Here is a 26,207-nt window from a genome sequence, read left to right as displayed (position 1 = left end):
TTTTTTTTTTATTAGATTTTAAGTTTAAAGAGTAGATTACAGTAGATATTTAAAAGTTTGGTTTAGAATGAATCTTTTTCCATTTCTTGTATCAAGACAACATACCGTTACTTGTTCATTGTCTCGTAGTTTGATAGTTTTGAAGCAGGAAAAGCACAGGTGTAAGTGATTGAGTTAATTATGTCTCTGTTCCACTGAGTGTCAGTGAGCACTATAGCAGGGCCCAGGTACTGTATCATCATTAGTGATGTTATAAGTTACAATTGTGCTTTTCCTGCTATGAAGGTAAAACTATCTGCTGTGAAAACAATAGTCTGTTTCATAATTTCTGGTGGACCTTAGAGGTAGGATTTATGACATAGAGGGATAGCATCTACTGTATCTCTGGTTCTAACATTTTATCTGATAATATTAGGTTATTAGTTTCATATAAAAACAATTATGTCCTCCTCAAAGTGAACTTAATTTTATTGATTGAATATTATCTGTGATAAACACCAATAGAATAATCTATCAGCTGTCATATTGGATACCAGCAGTACAAAATGGGCTTCAACAAATTAGAACCAAGCATATAAACATAATCCACAGTGGTAATGCTATGGTATGATTTAAAGGAATTATACTGCATTTAATGTGCAGGTAAATGTCAACCTTTAAGAATAATACAGTGAACTTTTAATGTTTAATGTTATTTGTGATTTTATAAAAGCTTCTTGTAGAATCACTGTGGACAAAAACACTACAGACACATTCTGTAGTTCACTGAGAGCAAGAGCAGTGTGAATAAAACAAATAATTTTCAGATAACAAAGCAGTTTTATGTAAATGTATCTGATAAAGGGCAGTGCCCCGCACATAGGCCACATTATCACATAGTGTAAACTCTGTCAGTGTTTGTTCTCTTTGTAAACCAGAGGGATGATGTGTGTCCCATCAGTGTCCAGTCCTTGGTCTTGTCCTCTCATATCTCTCCATGTGCTTCTATATCAGATCCAAATCTGGACAGCTGTCCTCCCTCACAGCCTGTCTTCTGTCGGAGCCAGAGGGCTGGAGCTGCTCTCTGGTGTCCTGTCAGTGGTTGGACTCCACAGACAGAGCAACCACACACAGTGTGACCTCCATCGTTTGTCCTTCAAACCAGGACAAAGCTTCATGTCTCCTCTAGTCACTTCACTGTCACTGTCCTGCTGTCTGCTTTGACTGATTAATGGAGCTTTACATAGATCCATCATAGCAATTTGGTGAAATGTTAGGAAACTCATAATTTGTTGAATCATGGTGTTCAGAACAAAATCTTGTCCTCTCTTTCAACAGGACATTAACTTGAAAAAAACCCCAACAACTTCTGTTTCTTGGCGTGCAACCAGCCAATTCACTGACTATAGATGTGAGAGACCGTAGGAGGACAAAGAGAGGGGAAGAAAGGAGGAGACGCTCTTTCAGTCAGGGTTTTGTCTTCTATTGACTGTGTTTGAACTAGATTCAGCTCAGACTTAACTGGTTGTGTCATTAATCACTTTAGAGTCAGCTGCAGTATTTGAAGACGGACTTTTGGGGAAGTACAGAGCAGAGTTTGATTTGAGTTGGATATTTATTGAATGTTCATTTTGGGACAAAGGAGTTCAGAGAAGGATGAATTAGACAACCTGACATCATTGACAGACTGACACACTTGTAGGTTTGTATAGGATGGAAAACATGCCAAGGCAGAGACATCATGAGCATCCGAGATCAAATGTGCTAAATATGTAAAGAAGTATTGTCATGATGCATTTATATGAGTTACAGGTGAGGTAACGTTGTCTTGACGTTTTTGTAATGTCTTTTTAAATCATAAAAAAAAAAAAGAGAGAGGATTTTAGAAAGCTGAAAGCTCCTGCATTATAAAGAAAATCTTCCTCAGAGAGCACTTTATGTCACTCACTTGACACTTGAGAAAAGTATCAGGGAGTTTGAGCTAATCATGCTGAATAAGTGCTGAATTTAAAGTTTCTCTTCTTCCTCTCTCAGTTCTTACTGGCTGATTTCACAAGTTTCAAGAGTTTTTCTTTGTCAGTGCTGAGTCAGAGAGAGTTTAATGTCATGTGGTTTTCTCTTTGTCCTCCCACTTTGTTTATTTTTTTCTTTGTTTCTCACAGACACTTTTAATCTCTGTATGAACTAGTTTGCTTCTCTTATCTTTTCCCACCTCCGCATTTCACTCTTGTTCCTCCTAATGGAGCTGATTGAGAAATTGCAGCTATTGAAACACTTTTCAGAAGCAAACTGACCACCTTTGTCCCTTCATCTATATGTAATAGTACTCTTGCATTTTTGACAGTATTCTTATACAGTATGTATTGACCATCTACCTATTTGTAATCTGTCTTCATTGCCCAGGTTCTTAGATGATTCTCATTAAGTCTTTGTCTTTGATGCCTTTAGCAGACTATTCAAAATCCATTCTCCATTTTTTTAAACTGGCTGTCAATCACGTTTCTTCCTTCTTTAATCAGAGACAAGACAGCTGGCGGTTCGCTGTTCACATCAAAGGAACTATGTTAATGAAGAGGCACTGAAGTGGAAAGATAATTGTCTTAATTAATGCTTTTCTTTTAACTTTATTTTTGTAGATATAGTCTCACTAGTCTTCTCCCCACCTGGATATTCAGGACTAATTCTGTTATCCATTTCTCTCTGTGGAATAAACACCTGGTGACAGAGACCAACCCACTTTTGACTGGATCTTAACCAGAAAATTAGGCTCTGAACTACAGTCATTTGACTCTCTGTCAGAGGCAAACTGCTATCAAACCAAAGTCTTTAGGGAAGCTCTCATATGTTCACATGCCATCTAAGAGTTACAGTGTTGCAGCAGAGAGCTCAAGTTTAGTCTGAGCAAAACAGTCATAAATCAATGCTCTCCACAGAGTCACAGGTAATCAGCTGGGGGTCTGGTGTGATGGAAACCACTGGGATGGAGTCACTAGAAATAGACAGAGGATCTCTTTATTCAGGACAGAGACCAACAGCAGAGGAAACTACAGTTCCAACAGTCATTAGCATCAGAGTACAAGTACTACAGAGTTTCTGCAACTTTACTGTAAATGATCCACTTCTGGAGGGCACAGCTCAGAGTGGACAGAGTACTGTGTAATGTGGTGTCATATTTAGAAGTTAGATCGGTACAGATCTTTTCTGAGCTGTAAAAAAATTGTTCAATGAAAAGTTATCTGACGACTGGATTTCTGGATTTTGGTCTTTTTTTATTTACTCAAAAGATCAATTACAATGACTTTTGCAGCCCTCTGACTTTTCATCCAGTAAATGCACTAATTTACCTTTGTTTACACATGTGCAGTGTGAACTGTATGTGAGCACATTATGCTGTGGTTATAATAATTGGCAAATTATTGCCAAATAATTGCCAAAGCCTTAGATACAATTAAATAAAATGATATAAATAAATGCAAGGAAAAAAAATCGAATAATGATATTCAAATCAACAGCAATCCATTGGATGAAAAAACAGATGCATAAACAAAAAAGAGCAAGAACATTTTGTTGTGTGTGTGTGTGTGTGTGTGGTATATCTACTGTATATAGACATAACAAAAAATAAAATAAAAATTAAAACAAAAAGTAAGATGTGCAGGAGCAATGAAGTATAAACGTTGTATCAGGTTGTTGCTCAGGTTGTCCCGTAGGCTGTGACATGCACCAACATACCTTGCTGCTTCTATGACACAGACACTGTTTTCCCCCAGTAGATACTGTATTTTTGTCTGGTCAGTGAGAGCAACAAAATCTGGCATTTACATTTAATTTGTGTAAAGAACTTTGTTCTAATATCATCATATGTGCTACAGTGTAGCAGCAAATGTGTCTGTCTCCATCTCTCTCTGTGGACAGAGCTGACAGCCTGTCTTCACTAAGCAGCCAGGTCTGCCTGTGTCTGCCACTCTCTATAGCCAAGCTGTGACCACTAACTCTGTACATAGTCAATGTCTTTCTGATTCTGTTTCTGATCAGTCACGCTGCTCAGATAGTCGGCCTCAGTGTACTGTCTGTTTGCTTTGAGTATTCTCTGTCCATGGTGCTGAACCAGGCTCTGTGCTCTGCTCTGTCTCTGTCCATGGTGCTGAACCAGGCTCTGTGCTCTGCTGCTGCTCTGTCTCTGTCCATGGTGCTGAACTAGGCTCTGTGCTCTGCTGCTGCTCTGTCAATTCAATAGGCTTTATTGGACGGACAATTGACATTCATGACAAAGCACTATTGCAATCAAAATACAGTGAAAATGAACAACAGATCACATAAACAATGTTAGTGAAACAGATTAAAGTAGGTCATTGTTAGTACAAGTTTTTATAATTATTTTATATACCTGGATCTATCTTATGTGAACTTCGCCTACTAGTAAAGTCTTTGACCTTGTAGGTTATGTCAGATATGTGGTAACAATTGTGAAGGGACTACACTCCACGTCTTGTACCCATCCTGGGAAGGTGCCCCCAAAGTCTACAATAACATTTCCCAGAAGTTTTCCAGTGGTCACACTCTTGACATATTGGTGATTGACAGGTACTGGATGTATAAATGGCCAAAAGCATACGTATATAGGGCATTGCTTTATGTTTGGTCTTTGTCACACATTTTTGTCCATACTACTGTGCTGACCCGAGCGTTCCCATTAAACCTTTCCTGATTGAAGCATCAACCACTGTCCCTGTGCTGAATAAGAATCATTATAGAAAACTCATCCTTTCAGTAATTAAACTAGAAAAGAAAATACAATAATGTATATATTTATGCAGTACATATATAGACATGCATATATGCATACATATCTCATATGTCATATATGTTTACCTATAAACAAATGTTTTGTGTGTGTGTGTGTGTGTGTGTGTGCGTGTGCGTGCGTGTGTGTGTGTTTGTCTGTCTGTCTGTCTGTCTCTGTCCATGTTACTGGATGGGAGTATGGATCCACTCACACAACTCTAATTTGACAGCTAAGTTTTAAATGAAACTAAACAACCCCTAGAAGTCTTGTTTTTGCTGACTTTCAGTGGCTGCACTTCTTACCATGCTGCAGTGAAGTCTCTGGACACCAGGACCTGGTGACATCACTGTCAAGAAACTTCAGAAGCTTGAAACTTTTAACCAGAACGTTCAGCTAATCAGTTCTTTCCGGCCTGAGATTAAGATACTCTTTAACGCCAACAGCACTGTTGACAAGGAGCAGTATTCTGGACAGATATCATTATTATTTACCATCATTTTTCATATCCGTAACATTTCAGTCAATAATTAGCATCAATCAGATAAGAAGGAAACCTTCAGATTGGGTCATGTGTAGTATTTTGTTCTTCACCAGATATATTAACATGGATATTGTACACATACCCATTTTTTTTTTTTTTTTTTTTTTTTTAATGGACCACTCATTGAGTCACTCCAGGAAGAAAAATCAAAACTGAGAATCTCTGATGGGAGGCAGAGCGAATTAGAGTCACATATGTCTAGATGTGAATCCTTACAGATCGCTTAAACTTTATTCTCACCTTCTCTGGTCGATCTGTCTTTTGTTTGGTCTCTACCACCATCATTTTCTGCCTCTCCCTTCTACTTTTCTCTTTCTCCATTATCTCTGTGTTCGGGTTATGTGTCTCTGGTGTGGGACTGATCTGTAGAAAAGTCAAGCCCACTTTGAATTCCCATCATGCCTCTTGATCTGAGAGTGTATACTGGGAACTGATGAAATTGCCTTGGCTCATGCTATTCCCATATGTTTCCCTATTTCCCTCTCAGAGTGATCTTACATATTTTCCTCAACACTGTCAACACAAACCCAAATTCACCAGCATGATCTTGAGTCTTTCACACTGACATCCAAAGGTTTGCTGGAGGACAGAAACACGGTGGGCTGGAAATTAATTATGAATCAATACACTTGGGGCTTTGAACTCAGCGTTCAATATGATGAGACATAAGTGGACTGCACTCTGTTAAATGAATCAGATTTTTTTTTCTCTAATGAGGTAATGTATTTAGGACGATGTGTTTTCACTTATAGTGGTGATGTCTCTGATCGTAGAACTGTAAAAGCTGGGGAATCTGTGAGACATCACTGACTGAGAAAAATGGGTACATCTGCATTGTTTCTTGCTGCATGTAATGTTAATATCTTCTTCCAACACTGGCAAAATGTCAGTATTTTGTAAAGACATTAATGGCAGTAGCTAATGTGCAATCATTTTCAACTGCCTGTCTACACAGAGTTACTCATAGTTGTATGTGGGAAGCTTTGCATATTCATATAGTTTGTTGCTGTCAGTCTGTCATTCAAACTATCTATTTATCTATCTATGTTGGATGTGTTCATATTGCGTATATAATCCACACAGTGGGATATGATTACATTGTGTTAAATGATGTTGTGTTCTTTTTGTAGATTTCAAAGAACCCTAAAAAATATAGTTAATGATGGGTTCTGTCTGACTATGTGCACACACACACACACACACACACACAGACACACACAGACACACACACACACACACACACACACACATGACTTATCTCTGAAAATCAACGGTCTCACTTCTCTGACTCTGACAACAAACTCTATTTTTCATCACACTGTTTTGATGGGGCTCAATCTAACCTTTGCTTTGTTTCTCTTGCTGCTGGCATGTTATAATGAAAACAGTATTCTTCTCTCCTGAGCCTCAAATACAAATGAGCAGTGTGACATAAACAGTTTGGAAATATAAATAATCCTACTAAACAAAGTCCACCTGTGTCACAAGGTCTTGTGGGTGGAACTTAAACACAGATGGAAACTAAAAGGAAAAGTTTCTCCTGTGTGAGATCAAATCAAATCACAGAAAGCACCTGGTGGACAAACGTGTACTTCATTATTTTTATTTTCATGAGTATTAAATCATCAGTTTATCTCCCTGATTGATGAATGCTCAGTCATTTATTTATAAGTAGAGCAGTCAAACAATGAAACATATTATTACTGCTGCTAACTGCTGTTTAGTGACCAGGGCTACTGCAGAGCCAATTAAATAATCATGTCATGTTTTGGTGTACAGATAACACTGAACAGCTGTTCAGCTGCATTTAGATCATTTCAGTGATCTGGTGATGTTTGGAATGTCTTATGTATCTACCATTGAGATATCTGCTTTAATATTAACATGTTATGATATTTCTGAATGTAGTAGCTTTAAAGTGAGGAGAGTTTAGTTGGTCTCACTGGAGAAAGACAGTTGAGCATACACGCATGGTGTATGCTCAAAGACATCCAAAGACGTCTCAACAGTACATTCATTACACTAACCTCTCACAGAGTCAGAAAAGCTGCTTTAGTTTTTATATTTAACTCTGCTTTATTAAACTTCTACAAAGAATGATGGTAATATATTTTTGTTTGTTTGTTTGTTTTCACATGTGCCAACATTAAACTGATTTTGGTATTTTTACTTTTTTACTTTTAGGTAGTTGTGTAGTGTGAGCCATTTGAATATCTCTGGAATTCAGACATTAGTATTGACTGCTGACACATTTCACCTGAGCTTTAAAATTTAATAGTGACGAGAAAAAAATAAAATGACAAATTGTTGACAGGAAACGTGATTTGCTTCCTACTTCCGTTCCCCTCGTGCTTCCTCGCTGGCCTCCCTGTTCAGCAGTAAACGCGCTGAGAGGCAGAAAGAGTCTCGAGCCTCGATGTGAGAAATCATGGTTGGTGCTGAATGAAAAGTTTTGGATTTGTTCAGATGAGTTCTGCTGTCAGTCCTGAACCATGAAACGCTGCTTTAGTGGAAACACACTGACCACACAGAGAGATGACTGTAACACACACACACACACACACACACACACACACACACACACACACACACACACACACACTGCACACACACTCTCTGTGGATGAGTGTCGGTAGGAGTCGCTACTGTCCGTGTGAAAGCAGCAGACGCAGCAGTGTGAGAGTCTCCAGCTCTTGTGTTCATCAGCAGCGTTCAGACTGGGATTTCTTCCTCCGCTCGGCTTCATTCGCAGCGCTTTCTCTTCTGGAAATTAACCGCTGGAGACGGAGCTTCGTCGGGAAGAGCGCGGAGCTTTTGCACCTGATTCAAGGACACCATGGTTTACTTCTGGATACACACCGTGTGGATCCCCGGCGTCGCTTTCCTCTTTGGATTTCAAGGCAAGGGATGGTTTTATTCTTTTCACTTTATGTCCGGACGTTTTCCACTAGAAAACACCAGAGTTGAGAGGGAAATTACAGCTACCGTGGATTTTAAATGTGCGTCTGTCCGTCTGCTGCTGACTCGAGTTCTGAAGGTATGTGAAGTGACTTTCCTTCCTGAAAACACCTGACATGGCAGAGAGAGCTCCTCATGGCGAAGCTGTTGACTGTTCAGAAGAGCTGTGTTTGCTCTAAATAAAGTTAGAGATGAGTGGAGCAGAGCAGAGCTGAGAGCTGCGGTCTTCATGTACAGTAGCAGTGTGTGACACAGAGAAGACTGCAGCCTCAGAGGCTGATGGTACAGCTGACAGCTTCAGCACAGTTTCCTCTCAGCACTGTAGTAGAGGAGTGCACAGACATGTGGAGGCTGTTCAACTGTCAGCTCCACTGTTGGAGTTCTTTGAGCATGCTGGCCTCTCTGATGAAGTGTGTGTGGGTGTAGCTCAGCTGAAGTGATGGGACAAAAGCCAGTTAGCTTGTTTAATTTGTGAAATAATTTGATTTATATCTCAGTTTTGGCTCTTACTTGTAATACCTTAATATCTGCACCCTTTCGTGTCTTTAAACATAATCTAAAGAAACTCTAATGTTGTAGTGTGCTGCTAACATGTAGTCTTTTATTATTAGAAGAAGCTCTCACATTAGCCTTTTAATGATGGACACATTTGCTTATTGTTACTTTCCAGGGTGATATCTGTTCTGTAATAGCATACTGAAGCTTGTAAATGCAAGGCTGTTTAGCAGCTGACACTTTTCACAGTTTCACACCAGCACAGCAGCTCACCACATAAATTCCCAGATAGCTCTCTCTCTCTCTCTCTCTCTCTCACACTCTCTCTCACATTCTCACAAACATACACACTAAAACAAAGACACACACACACACACACACCAACACACTTCTTTGTTTTTTCACACTAAAACAAAAAAAAAAAGTTTTTTTTTTCTGCTCATCTGCTGTTAAGCAGAGATGGATCATAAGAGTTGAATAAAAGATCCATAGTAAAGATTCCCATCACTACCTATCACACTAAATCCTTTTCACTCCGCTCTAACTTTCCTCTCATTAGTTCACACATACAGTAAACCTCCCTCTGCATCACCCACCTCTCACATAACTCACATTACTTTCTTTACTTTGCCTCATCCTCCATCACCGCTCATTTTATGGCTCTCACCATTTTAAGCCAACCCTTTTTCTTTGTTTATCTCTCTCCTGGAATAATTTTCCAAAAGCCGCCTGCATATGACTGACAGTAAATGGTGAAGCTTTGGTTGAGCCATTGTTTCCTCTGAGAGGAGCAGTGATGCCCGTCTCACTGCAGAGCTTCTTTAAACTGGATGTCTGTTCAGACCTCTATCGATCTGGATGTTGAGCCTGTTTGCTCCTGGCTTTACAAAGTGTTGCCAAAGAGCAGTGGGGACAGACAGGGGACAAAATGATGGAAAAATTAGCATTCTTAAACTTGGACAGGAAGGAGACATTGGTTTGGCATTTTATCTTCTTACTGATTAATCAGTTCAGCTTCTTATTTTAGTTGTACCAAACATTTATCTTCTTCTGTCCTTAAATTTTAATCACGCAGATGTTCCAGTTGCACTGTGTCCTTTTAACAAGGCCAGATGTTAATTCACTTTAACTTTTCTGTTTTGTTTCTCATTTATTCTACTTAAGTTGAGCAAATAAATGAAAATAAAATACCTACCTCCTGCGTTGATGTGATTTGTGCACATCCTTACATGAGGCTGTTTCTCTAAGTGAAATAGACATATTTTAGGTTGTTGATTATCAGTGAGATCAGCATCAGATCTCTTTTATCTGACTGGCCTAATTATTGTGAAAATGTGAATCACTCAGGAGATGGGTGTGTCAAAATATTTAGTCTGGTGTTTTCTGTTATGTTCTCTGCCAGCCTTTTTAGAGTCAGGCTACAATTTCTAGCAACTGGAAACAGCACAGTGTTGGAAGTGTTAGCTTTATAACATCGAGGTAATAAATTACTGGATGTAGAGGTGAGAGTGTGTTATAGGATTACAGGATTAAAGCTTTTTGCTTGGTTTAAGTGTACACCCATTGAAATGGGGTGTCTATTAATCCTTCATTCAAACAGGTAATCCTGTTGAGGAAAATACCTCTGATAGTTTGTCATTCTGCTGGATTCAATACATTTCTTAGAATGAGCATTCACATCTTTTTTTGGCTGATCATTGGATTAAAATGTTTACAAAAGAGACCAGAGGACTGAAGCCAACAGTATATTTCCAATCTGTTGACTGGTATTGAATATGTGGCACTTTAATAACTCTGTAAGGTCTATTCATGTTATGAAATCCTGCAGCTGATGAAGGAGCTGTGGAGTTGTGGTGGGAGGAATCAATATGAGAAAAATGTTTTGTACAAAAAAAAAGAATGCTGCAAATATACTGGTAGTCTAATATTTTGCTCCCCTGGTGGTGATCAAAACTGTCGGCTGTATGGGTCAGACAAACAGAGTTTTTTTCACAGCTCAGTCTGGATAGGCTGCTGTGTTTAAAGCTCTTAGAATTAGAATCAGAATCAGCATCAAAATCACAATCTGAACTGGAATTGGAATTGGAATCAGAATTGGAAGGAGAGTCATAGTGTTAACTGGCTTTATGTGGACACATTAAAGGATTTTTTTGTTGCTCTCATAGACTTACACAGAAATATGCATCCGGTTTTGACAACAAAGCAGACCAAGGTAAAAAGTCATACAATCCTCAGTTTACTTAAAACCTTAGATGGGGCACATATCCTCATGATTCTGTCTGTACCAACAGAAAGAGTGCAGGACAATGTCTTTGTCTCAGCCAGAGTCGGCACTGCTGGTTGTTTTTGACTGTTTGGCTGGAGGGTTTAACATCTTACATATTCTTGAACCAGATGTATGAAATAACAGGGGGTTAATGAGGGGTGGACACAGTTAGACAGCAGGCACTCTGTTGTCTTGTCTCTGATTTTCTCCAACAAATTAGCAGCTGAAATGCAACAGAGGAGCCTGAAGGCACCAACATTCCACACAGCCTCAGGGAGGATTTCCTGAAAACCAGAGAATGACCTCTTCTTCATGCACCTGTGGAGCTGTGTAGTACCACACTGACAGAGGTTCTTTCCTCCTTTAAAAAAACTTCTTTTTCAATCATTTAATTTGTTTATACAAGCTCTGTGATTTATGCTGGTATTAATCATTGCTGTTTTTCTTCCTTTCAAGGTTCATGCTTTGGAATTTGGATGTGTTAATCATGATTGTCAGAGTGTCAGTATGTTATTTACAGTATTTGCGAATGGATCAGTTTTAAATAATAATCACCATAGTTTGAGAACAGTGCAGATATCCCATTTCATTACTTTTGCCATGCAATCAGCTTCATGTCTGCCTGTCTTTATTCTCTCTTTGCTCACAGATCAGCATTACTGAGAGGTGAATGGTTTAATGCCCCTAGTTCCTGCAGGTGGAAGTCACAGTCACTTGGGGGTCTCTAATGAGTGTGTGGAGTCACTGTTTGTGATGTTTACAGATCTTAGTTAGCTGCTTAGAGCTTCATATTCAGAGAAGACAGTTGTTTCCTCATATTGTACATGGAGAGATGACACCTTAACATGGCAACAGCTTGATCACTTTGCAGACTACGGTATTACATTTGCTGCTGTTAACACATAAACGGTCATTTGGTGCATTTATTGGTTATTCTTTGTTTACTCGATTTAGGTTGATGTTTATTACTTAGAGGCAACAACTAATGAGTTACATCACCATTTGGATCCTTAATTTATCTGTAGTGAGAGTATGATACCAATTCTAATTCAACATCAGCAATGAAGGGGTCTATCTGGAGTTATTTTTACCTCCCCACTAATGTCAGCAATGTGTGTGATTTGATTTGGCGAGGTGAAGAAATGTGATAATCTTAAATTGCCGACATTCTTTCTGTGCATCTCCTGTGACACTGAGGAGTTGATAAAACACATAGCAAGTTTCATTTATGCTCTAATTTGTTTTCAAATATTTTAGTGCAGAATCCTGTTTTCACTTTTAGTTGAAAATGAGTTTGTCTCAGTTTCATCTCATGTGCTGTTCACTGAGAAAACAAACACATCTCACTGTCTTTGTAACAGTTAATACATATGTTGTTTTTTGTTCAGTGAATGATACAGTAAACTGGGTCAAGAATGCACAACAATCTGTTCAATAGCTTTTCATACAGTTCAACAAATCATTAAACAGTTTGCTTCCTGTGTTCTTTCTGGAGTCACCTTAATGACTCAGTTAAAAAAAAAGGAAGGTGCTGGCTCTGAAACAACAAATAACATAAGGTGGATCTTTCTGGGAAACATTATTTGAGGTTCTTTTTGAAGCAAAACAACAACATATTGAATGTCAAAGTGATACTATTATTTACAGTGTGCTCTCCTCTCTTTCTGTCTTTCAGGTAAGACTGGCCAGCGTGTGTGGCTATGTGTGTGTGTGTGTGTCTGTGCGTGTGTGTGTGTGTGCGTGTGTGTGTGTGTGTGTGTGTGTGTGTGTGTGTGTGTGTGTGTGGTTGTGAATGTGATGGCGAGGACAGCACCTCCTGACATGTACACTGGACTTCAAAAGACACAGTAAGACTCAACTCTTTATATTTGCGACAAAGTGTCAGTCTTTCCTGAGGTGATCTCACAACATGGAGACACAAAAATGGAGGTTTAGATAAATTCTCTCTCATTGTGTTTTCTTCTCTGTGTCTTTGGCTCCATGTTTCCACCATCAGCCATCACATCTACCTCCTAATGCAGTTCAATGAGGAAGAAGTTTTATAATCAGATTTGGGGGCCACTGGTTGCTCTCTAATTAGACAGCGATAGGAGGCTGGTGTCCTGTAATGGCACAGAGTCCCTTTTTCCTCTTGGTTTGTCTTCAGTCTGAGATAATGATTTCTTTTTTTTGGTCATGTTTCCTAATGTGCTGTTTTGGTTGTGTCTGCAGTATTGCTGCTTCAAAGCACTGATACTAAGTTTAACAGTGAGAATGACCGACTGTAGCTGGTGGCTGATGGTCATATAGACTGACATGTTGATGGTGCTGGTGGCCATAAGTTATGTAAAAAGACTGTGGCAGTAACTTATCTAAGTCCACTTAACTTTTTCAGAGTGAATATTTAAACATAAAGTAGGAACAGTGAATCATCCCTCTTTTTACTACACCTGTTATGTTATCACCATATGAAGCCAGTCTGGGTCTCATTGTTGTCTTGTTAATCTTCAAACAATAGCAACAACCCAAACACATTCATATTTAATGAAATGTCCGAGAGTTTAATACCGTCAAATACTCTCCACAGAGCAGTTGTATTTCAGTGCTGTAACTTAATAATATGATACTTGTGCTTCATTGATTTTGATTTGATTTTTAAGCTTTGTGCTTTTACAGTCAGACTTGGCTGCTCTTATAGTATTCTGGTTATTATCATATCAGTCACATCATATCAGTTACTTTTACATTCATCCACTGCATGCCGTCATCAAACCCAGTGCACTACTGCAGCCATGTGAACTGTTTTGGAATCAAATATTTGTTGTGCAACTTTAACTGCTTCTTTATTCTAAAAACTAAAATCTCTCCAAAAGAAAAGCTTGTTAAATAGATTATTCTTTGATCCCTTTAGTTTTGCAGCATTGCTCACATCAAACAGGAACTATGTTTTTGAAGGGGAGCAAAGTAATACTCTCTCCCAGTCTCTCTCACATCAGCGTTCTAACATTACTTATTATGGCTTTTGAAGAGTTAATCAAAGACACAGTAATGTACAGCAGTCTGCTGTGTTACAGTATTAGAATACCACATGTCATTAACATGAGCAAAACATCAAGATTGCATTATTAGTTTACTCCAATGTTCATCAACATTTCTGTTTGTGTGTGTGTGTGTGTGTGTGTGTGTGTGTGTGTGTGTGTGTGTGTGTGTGTGTATTTAATCTGTTTTATATACCTGTAGTGGAGACTTACTGTTCCCATCAGAATCAGTTGTATGCTGCATGGATTGATTAAGAAATATTGTCAGAATCCCATCAGTTTAACACAACTGCTGTGTGTGGATCTTGATTTTGACCAGTTAAAAACAGAGATGGCACTAATTAAACATTGTTTAGAATTAAATCATAATCAATGTGAGCTTTCTCTCCCATTTTCATGAAGTGATATTTCAAGAACGTCTTCACCTTGCATCCATCTCATTCTTCTGAACGCAGGATCTTAAGAACGCCTCGAGGGAGTTTCCTCAAATGAGGCACAAACTTCCACTTGACTATAACTTAAGAATTTATATGCTTATTACAACAAAATTACAGGATGAAATGATGAAGTGATGACACATATCCAAAAGGTCAAAGGTCAGCTTGACTTTGACATCATAATGTTCCGCAATGTTTCTTTCAGTGTCATAACTTGTGAACAGAAGGGGAGACATTAGGTCAGATACTGGATTGGTGTCACTAATTTTGAAACCATGTGTTGAGAGGGAAGATGTGTGTTGAACATCCACACTTTTACAGACATGATTTTAAAATGTAACTGCAGCTTGACTGGTTTGCAGAGCCATATAACAGCAAGGTGATAATTCTAGTTTTTCTTTGGAAAAAAAAAAGTCAAAAGGGTCAAACACTAGAGATTATGGAGCATTTGTTCGCTGAATCAAAGCACAACACTGATGACTGATTGTTAGCAATAACACATTCATCACAGTTTATCTAATGTGTTATGAGAATCATCAGTGTAATATTAGAGCAAAGTCAATGGCGGTCAAAGCAGCTATTTGCTAACATGATCTATAACTGCTGACTTCAGTGATGTTGTTGTTTCTCAGTAATGGATTTAGTGTATAACTTAATGAGCACCTGAATGACGGCCATGTTTCTGTTCACTGTGACTGTGGATCATTAGTTGGTATGGTTGATGGGTAGTGGCACGTTCAAGCACAGCTCAGTAGATTGATGTGGTGTCTTCTTAGACAGGCCTTTGTATCAGCTGTCAGTCCACACCCTGACTTTCAACTGTCCGTTTCTGCTGCTGCCACACTGTCAATCCTCTTGAACACACTTTCATCATGAGGGGATTCAGCTGTCTAATACATAGCAAATGAGTGACAGCAAGGAAATATACTGTAATAATAATAATAATAGCAGTCAGTCCACAGCCTGACACTCACCTGTTCATCCTTACACTCTACAGCCTCCCTCTCTTCTTCATGTTTAAATCTGCAATAAGAAAACCATCACACACAGAACACACACACACACACACACACACACCTGCAGCTTGCTCACACACATTTCACCCCACCCCCTCGCTTGGGCTTTAGCTATGGGAATACAGCAGCTAAATTAGCATAATAAATTGATATCACACTCTCCATTCAGCCTGTACAGCCTCACAGCTCCAGAGCTCCAACCAACACTTCATCTTTATGTTCCCTCAGCTATCAGTATTATTAGCTTGGCTGACCATTCTTAGCACAACATGATACACTGTGGCATTGTTTTCCATCCTGATGGAATTGCTATAGAAGGGAATCTGACACACTGGCATGCAGCAATGGACGTTAGAATTGGCAGTTTTTTGCTTACACAAATCCTTCAGTCGTGTTGCTTATAAAATAATAATGAAGTGTTATTAAATGTTATTTCATGCATTTTTCATTTTGATTTGCAAATTAAACCTTAAGTCAACAGTTTGTAAAATTGTTTCCAAAGCAAATATCTACACACTGTTGTATAGACCACAGAAACCTTGGATATCACAAGGGAAAGATGGTATTGACAAAATTGATATATTTGAGTAGTTTTCTGTTAATAATGTATGAACAAATTCATCATACTGGTGAGGAAACCAACAGCTTGTATAGGTAAACAAAACAAAACAAACAGACAAAAACACCGTGCCAGACTCTGTTTTTCAAACCAGGCTGTGTGCATTAGATATCATCAGATTAAAGTAGCTTCCTTTGCTTAGTTTCACTGTATCTTTGCTACTCAAGATAATATTGAAAATATATATCTAAAATATGTTCACTCCATGCTTATAAATATGAAAATGCATCCCTCATATCAGCATGCAGCGGTATGCCTTAAGGCCCAGTTAAGGCTGGTCTATTTTGAAGCAGAAAGGATGTACTAGTTATAATTATTTGTGTTAGAGAAAAGTTATAGTGTTATTCAAATTGCACTAATTTTACTGTAAATATGTTTTGTTGGACTGCTAGATTTGAGGTTTGTTACTGGAACAAAGAGTAACTGTTTTGTTACTCCTTCTGAAAGTGAAATAAATTTTACATTGTTTTATTTATTTTGCTGGTGGATTGCTAAATGTAGATTGTACCACATTCCTTTTAGTTGAATGGAACAAGCTCTTGCATTAATTTCATTTTGGAGAGACTTTATATCAGTCTGTAAAACATAGATTACCAGTTAAGACTGGGCTATTTCTTGTTGGGGAATAATGCCCTGCAGTATATCACAAGTTTTAAAATGTTATTTTCGGTAAATTTGTTTTTATATTAATCGAGTCATTATAAAATACTAGTTAGATCAATAAAAAAATATTTGATCGAATTAATCGGTTAATTGAAATAATAATCGATAGATTAAACGCTAAAAAAATAATCATTAGGTGCAGCCCTACCCAGAACTGAGTTTGGATTTAATTTCACCAATAAAATCCAATAAAAACACATTTGAAGACATGTACAGATATGTGAAACCTAAAGATTATGATGGTAACAGAATTGCTTCTATATTCTTTATGTGCAGTGGCACCATTAGTTATTCAGACAGTACAGCTATTTTTCTCTTTTTACTTTTTTGTGTTAGTATTTATATTTCCCTCTATATTATTAAAAGGCTCAACACAGATAAATCCCAGATGAACAAAGGGCCAAATTCACTGTTAAGGGAGCCGTTTGTAAGTTTGTGAGTTTTCTCTGGAAGGTCACTGATCAATATAAGAGCACATTGTTGTTTTCAAGGTCAATACATAGAAATTTGAGCCGTGTACTTGGTGTGTCTTGACAGCTCTGCTTGGATAGCCTTTCTCGATCCTTTGACTGTGTGAAAAAATAGCTGACAGGGCAATCAGATCTCATATTATTGGCACTTCTCTGACTAACTAAATGCACACATGCACAAGCAAGAGCTATACTAATGCATCAATGGAGCAATGTCAGAAAGCACGGACTGCCAATGGACCAGCATCCCTAGCAATTGGGGTTTTGTTGCCTTGCTCAATAGCAGTGCCCAGGAGAAGAACTGACTTGTGGTTAATTTTAGCACTCAGTCAGGTCAATATGAGGTTAAAATTATGATCAAAATGGTGTTTTAACATCTATTTATTGTTACTCGAAAGCTAACAGGGACACTGTGTCTACATTTGGGACATGAGGAACATATTCTCTTACCAGCTGTACTGTAGCGCCGTCTTCTCCTGAAGTATTCCAATAAGTCTTTCTTCTGGGAGGGTTAAAAAGTCTCTCTTCCTCCCTGCAGTGATTAATAGATGCATCAAGGCTTCATTACCTTCGTCAGTCTTGCTGAAATTCTGTCTCACTTGTCACATCCATTATGCTGCTGTGTGTTCAGACTGTATTTTGTAAGTAAACCTTTCTGAAAAGCGGAAGGCAAATGTGAGAATTTCTTTGAGGAGGACAAAATGTGATATAAGTCTAGAAGAGAGGAAAATAAAGAACAATACTGTGAATGTGTATCTGGAATAAAATAGCTTTCATTTCATTTCAAGCAGGGATTGATATAAGTGATGCTCATTGGCTTGTTGTCACCAATAGTTGCTTGGTCATTGTTATTACAACATGTTGCTTTGTGTGACTGTCAGTATCTCTCTTTTCTTGTATTTTCTTTTTGAAAGAAAACACACTGAATCTGACAGTTATTCAGCCAGTTCAATTAAACCATTAATGAGGAACAGAGATGATAAACAATTAGTTCATCTCAATGTAGATATGCAATATATCCCTTGTTTTTTAGTGTATTTTGTTCATTCAGTGTTCTTTGTTGATAAATAATAAAATCTTTTGCTTGATATTTGTAATAACTAAATGTTCAGTTTTGAGCAGGGACAGACTGTGTCATGAAAGAATGGTGACAGCTGGAAAGACAGTTGGTTGCTGAGAAGGAAGCAGAGCACGGGGAGTACAGGCCTGGCAAGAGTTCCTCATACCATGAGTACAGATTGATGTATGGAGGGGTATCTCTGGAGCCAACTGACAAGCGGGCTCATTATCCAAACACGACTGAAAAGTTTGTCTGAACAAATGAAGACAAGAGAGAAATCTAGAACATGTGGTAGAGTCATGTACAAAAGAGTTCAGACCTGTTTTTTTGTGCATTATGTTTTCAGGTTTTTCATCCGTTCTATTTTAGTGAGCACAAACTTCCACTTGGACTCAGCAATGAAGTTATTAGATTTTCGGTGGCCAAAGGTCATCTCATCGTTGTGATCATGATATCTCAAGAACTCCTTAAAAGATTTCCTTCAAATTTCGCAAAAACCTCCATTTGTTCTCAAAGATGAATTAATTAGATTCTGGTGATTAAAGGTCCAGTCACTTTAAACTTGCAACTCTCTTAACCTGCACAGCATTGACGTGACACAATAGAAAAACAGCCTCTGAGAATGCCACGTTATAAAAAGAGCTAATATGTGCTGATGCTGATGAATTGGTGCATCCTGAAACCATTGTAATTGCTGAAGATGATACAGGATACAGCATTCTGATTAATAGATAAATATAATTTACAGACTTCACAATATATACTCTGTATTGACACCCATATGAGGCCTGTCTTGTCGAATGATCACTAAGTATTAGAAAGACTCCACAGAGAGACCATTCACTGAAACAATACTACACACAGATGAATATTCATGATGATAACAGACACCATGAATGATGATGATGGAAACCACTACTCACATCTAAAAAAAACCAAAAAAAACCAGGGATGACAGAAAGTCAATCAAGTGTTTGACCTGTCAACATTGCTTGAGGTTAACAAAAAAATCTGCTATAGATACTAAACATAATTTATGTTTGAAGCATATCAGTCTGCAAAATACAGTAGTTCAGCCTCACAGTTCAAATGCAGCAGCATCAATGTATAGTCTTTTTTTTCCCCTTTCTTTCTAGTGACACAATTTTCCCATTACACCTCCTTAAAGCAATCCCCAATGACTGGGAACTCCAAGCCATCGTTCACTCTGGGCATTCTCATCTGTGTGTGTGTGTGTGTGTGTGTGTGTTCTCTCATATTCAAGTAAACACAGATGAACTTGAACTACCAGTTATTAAAAGTGACTGTACATGCTGTCAGGTAAATTCTTGGTCCTCTAGAACCACATTTGGCCTCTTGTGAGGATCAATGTTTCTACTTTCACTAAGAATGTAAAGTGTTGGCCTTTAATTGAGACCACTGCTGTTTTAATATTGTCCCTGTGAAGCAGCTGTATCTCCAGGTCTGTAGTATCTTCATGAAATATGCATGCCTCCCTGGTCTTGTGTATCCTCCTGCACGGCCCCACAGCCCCTAAAATACTGACTTATTAATATCAATATTGCAGAATCTCCCACTTGGTGAGATCATGTCTCATCTATATGCCAGGCCCTTCTGCTCTCAGCCATGCAGGAATAAGCTGTTCCTCTCTGCTAAACCTCATTCAGCCCCTGACATTTTGCCATTTTCACTGGAGACGAGATCTCCAATAAGAAGCCACCAATTCTATACCATTTATAAAATATTTCACACTTAACCATTTCAACATTTTTAAGGTCTACATACCAGATTAAGATAAAAGATTTTCTATATATCCCTGCTTGAATTCCAACCCCATCCATGAGAGATTATTGGGTTTATCTTAATAATAGCTCACTGGCACACTTAATGGAACTTATCCATCGTTAATGTTGTCAGTTTTACTTGTATTATGTAAAATAAAACAACAAATTGAAACCCCACAGCAGTCAGTAGCAGTGGTCCGTTGCTCACATACATGTCTCAGCGGCACGTAACGCTCTGTATTTTGCTTTCATCAGAATACCATTTCTGACTTTTTTGCTTTTTTACTTTTTTTTTTTATAATAGACATATGAGGCAGACAGATGGACAAGTGGACTGAGAGTACCTCAAGGCAGCTCAATTGCGAGTTAATATAAAACACTCAAGCAGGAGGTCAGACTGTGTTGTGTTGGTGAATTCATTCAGCATTCTGCCTTTTTTTGCTGAAGTTTTAAGCAAGACATATATTTTAAAACACCTAATTTAAGTCCTCTAATGACATTACATTGTGTGTTCGAGATTTGTCAGACCTTTGGAGAAGAATAAAGATGAAAATAAAGATGGCCTGCTTCTGAGCAAACATAACATGCTGACAGAGCAGCGCTTCTCTGCATTCATTTATTGGAGTCGATCACAACGAGATCAGTCTTCAGAAGCAGTCAATGATCTCAACTAGACCTCCATTCAATAAAAATCAACACTGATTTATGTTCATACAGAGGATGAAAGATTTAGGGTCAACCGCAGTTCATTTTCTGAGAGCTGAGTCAATTGTGGTTGTGATGTATCTGATAATTTGAGCAAGCAGTACGGGCAGAGGAAGGTGTGAAATGTAATGAAGAGAAACGTTTAGAGATTCCTGAAGATTGACTGTTGAAGATTTAAATTGTCAAAGGCAGATTTTAAATGGAGGGGGAAAAAAGATCTTTGTGCCATGATTTCCATTTTGAATATTGACCTGCACCAAACTTGTCAAAAATTGTATCTGACAATCACTGGTCTACTTTAAAATCACCACCCTCAGGGATCACTGTCCCCTACCACTGTCCTCTCTACGTTTTTATGTCAATTTTCTACACAATGGACACTGATGTCGAGCAGTGACATGAGGGTCACTGTGTTTTAACGCAAGCCTTATCCAGCTCTTGATGCCGTCAGACTAATGCAGCCAAACCATTTAATGAGCCTCTTTCATAGCTGTTCAGCGGTTGAGGTCATCCTCCTGCACAATCAATGTATGTATGGAGGTATGTGATGGTAGAAATTCGAATATTGTAATATCAGTTGATGGCTTTGGATAATCAGCACCATACAAAGCCAATTATGGCTCAACAGAGACAGCAGTGCTGCAGGAGAGGAAGATTTGTTGGTCAGAGGGAAGATTTTAAACTTGATTGGATGACTCAGTGGATCAGTATGATGAAGGAGAGTTTTATCTGTTATCATTCCTGTTTCTCATCCTGCTCTTGCCCTCTGCTCTACATTCTACCTCCTCTGTCCCTCTTATTCTCATCTGTCTTCTGACAATTGTGTTGAGGAGGTTCGTAAAGTTTGGCCAGTCATGCTGTGTTCCTGTAATGATTAACTGTGGAGACGCACTCCTGACATGATCAGACTGCAGAGGAGTGTGGTTGATTTTTCCCTTTGAGATTTAGCACCAAATAAAGTTAAACTTTAGAGTGAGTTCATGCGCATGGACCTAAGCACAGTTAACATTTAGTTCTGTCTAAGGACTAAACCTAATTTTGTTTTTAAATCACAGCAATTCCCTTTAGTCTTTAGAAATAATACATATCATCCATCCATCCTTCCACCCACCCACCCACCCACTATCAGTTACTGTGAGCAGAGTAGTGTTGTTTAGTGTTTGATCGTGGCTTGTCATCTTCCTCCTCCTGGCTTGTCTGCATAACAAAGCATCCAGCTGGAGCCCTGCCTGCTCTCCCAGACCTCAGTCAGTGCATGAGATGTTTTCATTCACTGATTTCCTCTTCATATAAACAGCTGTTGATCTTTGTTTCTGAATGGAGAGGGTGGTGGTATACGGTGGTATTACACAGGCCTTTTCTTATTATGCTATGTAATGCAGCTGCCCCTCCTCCTTTGTACTGTTAGAGATTGTGGGGAAACACATGAGTTTGTGGTGAAGCTATCTCAGGGTGTGTCCATTTGACTTATTTGGCAAGAAACTTCAACTATGATTGCATTTTTAGAAAATGAAATTTACAATGCTGGTACCTCTATTAGAGATTGAAACTACAGTGTGGCACTCACCAAGGTAGAGTGATCAAAAACAAAACGACAAGACAAGACAACAAAAATATATTGGCTGTGTTATAGCTTGCTATTTATTCAGATCTATGTATGTCCATGGTAAAGTTTGATTTAATAAAACAGTCCTGGAATCCTAAGGTCCCTCTGATCACCCAAGCCTGTACATAATCATTAAAACAATGAAGACACTGAGCTCTGTAAATATGTACAATGTCCCAGAGGCTGTTTTTCATTTGAGAAAAAAAAAAATGTTACTGTGATGCCTCATGTCCTTGTGGATATACACGTTTTAGTTTATTTCAAAGGAAAACAAAACCAAAATAAACAACCAAAAAAAAACAAAAAAAAAAAACAAAACTACTCCTTTACTTTATTTTGCTACTACCAATGGCGCACGTGTGGACATGAAATAAAATTAAAAAAAAACATTACTTAAAACAGGATTTTGTTACCAGTCTTTTTCTATGTTAGGATGCCATTCCAGAGTGCCCAGGAAGGACATCCACACTTAGCTATTGTTTCTGTCTAACACTGATCTGAGTCAGTGCACTCTGGACCCACCTCGAGCTCCACTAAAGCCATTAGCTTCCAGCTGTTTGATTAAATGTGACCATTGATTCCCACAGGAAATGTGTAAAGCACAGTGTCACCTGATCAGAGCTGCTGGCTCCCTAATGGAGAGAGAGGGAGAGCAGGGGTGGAGAGAAAGATTGTGGGAGGTAGGAGTTCACATTAACAATGGAGAGATGAGAGGCGGGAGGACAAGAAACAGCTTAATGTGAAATAGAAACATGCACACTGAGAGACATCCAGCACCCTATTGTTCCTGACTCACTGGCAGTTTCCAGCAGCCTGAGGGCTTCACATATTGTAGCTTTAGCAATGAGGAGAGATAAACATAAAGGCTTCTGATTTTATATCTGCTGTCTGCTGAATTTCTGCTGTAAATGCTGCTGACAAATCATAAGACCTCAGGAATTTGATTCATTTTCTGTGGATGTCTTTTATTATATGCTTTAAATCTTTGGTATGTCCCTATCTGTTTTTTTTATCACCAGATTTATGTAAATTATCTGCTATCTTGTTAAACATTATGATGTTGCTCGTGGGAGAAAACAAAAGTATAAGCTATAAGTTTAAAGAGATACTTTGTGTACCTCCCAAGGTTAACACTCCACAGGTTGTCTGGCATCAGAGTCTGTCAATTTAACGTCATGTGTCATGCTGTCAGTGTCAGGAGAGGCTCCAGGAGTGGATGTGACCCACCCCAGGTGTAAAGGGACACAGGAAGTGGCCAGGAGAGAGAGACACAACACAACTCCACTGCCAGGGTTACACAACTACACAGCCACACACAGCCTTATTTCCAGAGGCTACTCAGTTGGCTGGCATAGGGATTCCCACTATTGAAGCAGCTGAATGGCATTATCAGTCTCCAGCCATGGCAAAGGACAAGGAACAGCCTGCTGCAGCTAGCTGGGAGGCTGCCTACTGTAGATGAGGGAAAAAGGAAGAGAGAAGTGGTGACATATTTTTGTCAGTCCTGCCTCATACTTCTCTCCTCCATTTCTTCACCTAAAGTTGAAACCACTTACTTTTTTTTACTTTGAGTTTAAATAGTCTGGTTCTCTTGTCCAGCAAGGAGACATTTCTAAGTAATCAATACTGATTACCAACTCAGTTGACCATGTAACGAGAACATGAACAGTAGTCAAACTTAATAAAACAAATGTTTCTTAATTCACTGTGTTTATGTAGCATTCTTCTCCTGTAAACCGCACTATGCAGAGAGTTGTTGTATCTGTTGGTCACAGGAGTTTAGAGTTGAATAAGTAAATGTTTAGTTGATACCCTCTCCATGTCCACATGTTCAGTGTTGCTTTGTTAATTATGTATAATTATACTGGAGTGTAAGTTGAAAGCTGATTATTCCATGTTGCCAATTTTGAGGGGCTTGAAGTTAGAGAGGTTGTCCACAGCTGTCCCACTGAAACCCCCCTGATCTGTGTTGGACTCAGCAGGAACATAAGTCAGGAGGAGAAATGGCTCCAAGGCTTTTTTGTCTCTCAAAAGAAAATTAGTTTCAAACTTTCCTCGTATGCACATTTGAAATCAGTCTGTTGTGTCACACTGGTTGAACACTGACAAGTGATCAGGTTGAAACATACCGTTGAGAATGACAGATATATGGGAGATTGATGCTGACATGCAGTTCGTACTCATGTAGCACCTTAATCTCGGTGGGTACTGACCCAGCTCTCTGAGCAGAATGGATGTCCATTTGACTGAAATAATATTTGACTGCAACCACTGCCGTGTGGAGAAAGAAATAGTATGTCACTGTAACCATGCCATTTTTGATCAGCTCAACAATGGATGTATTTTGATTTTGTTGTGGGAAGTTGTTTTTTTTGTGTGTGTGTCATGCATCAGTAAAATCACCAACTGTCACTGTGTGTATGTGTGTGTGTGTGTGTGTGTGTGTGTAATGGAAATAAGGAGAAAGTGTCATGGCTGACTAACGCAGATCAGCCGCTGGTTCACTCAGAGAAACATGCACATCTTGTTTTTAAATTACCGCTCTGTTCTTTTCTTCTTTCTCCTCTCTTCTATCGTCTGAGCTTTCTCACCACATAGTGCCTTCTGTTTTTCTTCATCTCAATTACATGACAAAACTGAATTTCTCACATTTTCCTTTGATGAGATGGACATTAACAAATTTTTACTATTGTGTATATGTTTTATCAGGTTTTACATGATTGATATAATTGATTATAACTGTAAGTAACTGACGGGTTTGTGTAATCCCAGCCAAATATAGATGCTTGTGTAGCATGTTTAACATCTCCTAGTCTGCCCTGAGCTCTCAGTTCCTTTTAATAATTTTTTATCTCTATTCTTTCTTACCGTAAATCTACTCAGTAAAGGCTCATAACCATTTACTACCATCCATTAAAAGTTCACATAAAAAGTCCATTGTTAATAACTGCAGAGAAACCAATCAGTGTGTCTACACTTAAACGTGAAAGTAATTGAAGTCAGACATGAACCTGATAACTGGGAGTCCCAGAGTGACTTGTCATCATCCAATGTTAAGACGTATGGATTTGAATCGAGACAAAACTGCACTTTAATGTTGCTTCAGCTCTCCATTTCTCTGTGGTTTCTCTGTTCTGCTTCAACATCGAGTTTTGCATTTTTCATCTCTTTCTCTTTTTTACTTTCTACAGCTCCTGACCAATGCCATCCAATCAATGTTCTCTGTGTGCTGTGTTGGTAGCCTTGGAATCAATTAAACATTAAAGTGAATGGAAGCTGGGTGCTGTTGAAAGCTCCCATAGGGGCTTCTTATCCTTCACAGCTGATGGAGGTCTGACTCTCCCCTCCTGACTCTGGTCTGCTCTCTCGATCTTTTCACTTCTGATCTCCTCTTTTCGTTTTAAAAATATCAGGTACATAGAAATAACTGAGATGAAGAAAGACAGACAGAGGGCGGGAATAAAGACAGAATAAGACAGTCTAATGCAGACAGTCAGATTTTTATACTCACTACTTCACTCAGTGTATGCATGATGTTATTTATTCATTTACTGGCTGTAATTACTAATCCTCTCAATGGTTTCAGGGAGATGAAGTCTATACTAGCTGACATTGGGCCAGTTGCAGTGTACACCCTGGACAGTTCGCTAGACTATCGCAGGGCTGACACATAGAGACAGACACCCATTCACACTCACATTCAAACCAACGGCCAATTTAGAGCCACCAGTTAACCTGACCAGCATGTCTTTGGAATGTGAAAGGAAGCTGGAGAACCCAGAGAAAGCCCAGGCTGTTAAGGGGA

The sequence above is a fragment of the Plectropomus leopardus genome, chromosome 5, assembly GCF_008729295.1.
Source record: "Plectropomus leopardus isolate mb chromosome 5, YSFRI_Pleo_2.0, whole genome shotgun sequence".
In the NCBI taxonomy this organism is placed as follows: domain Eukaryota; kingdom Metazoa; phylum Chordata; class Actinopteri; order Perciformes; family Serranidae; genus Plectropomus; species Plectropomus leopardus.
Note: the sequence above shows the minus strand (reverse complement) of the source record.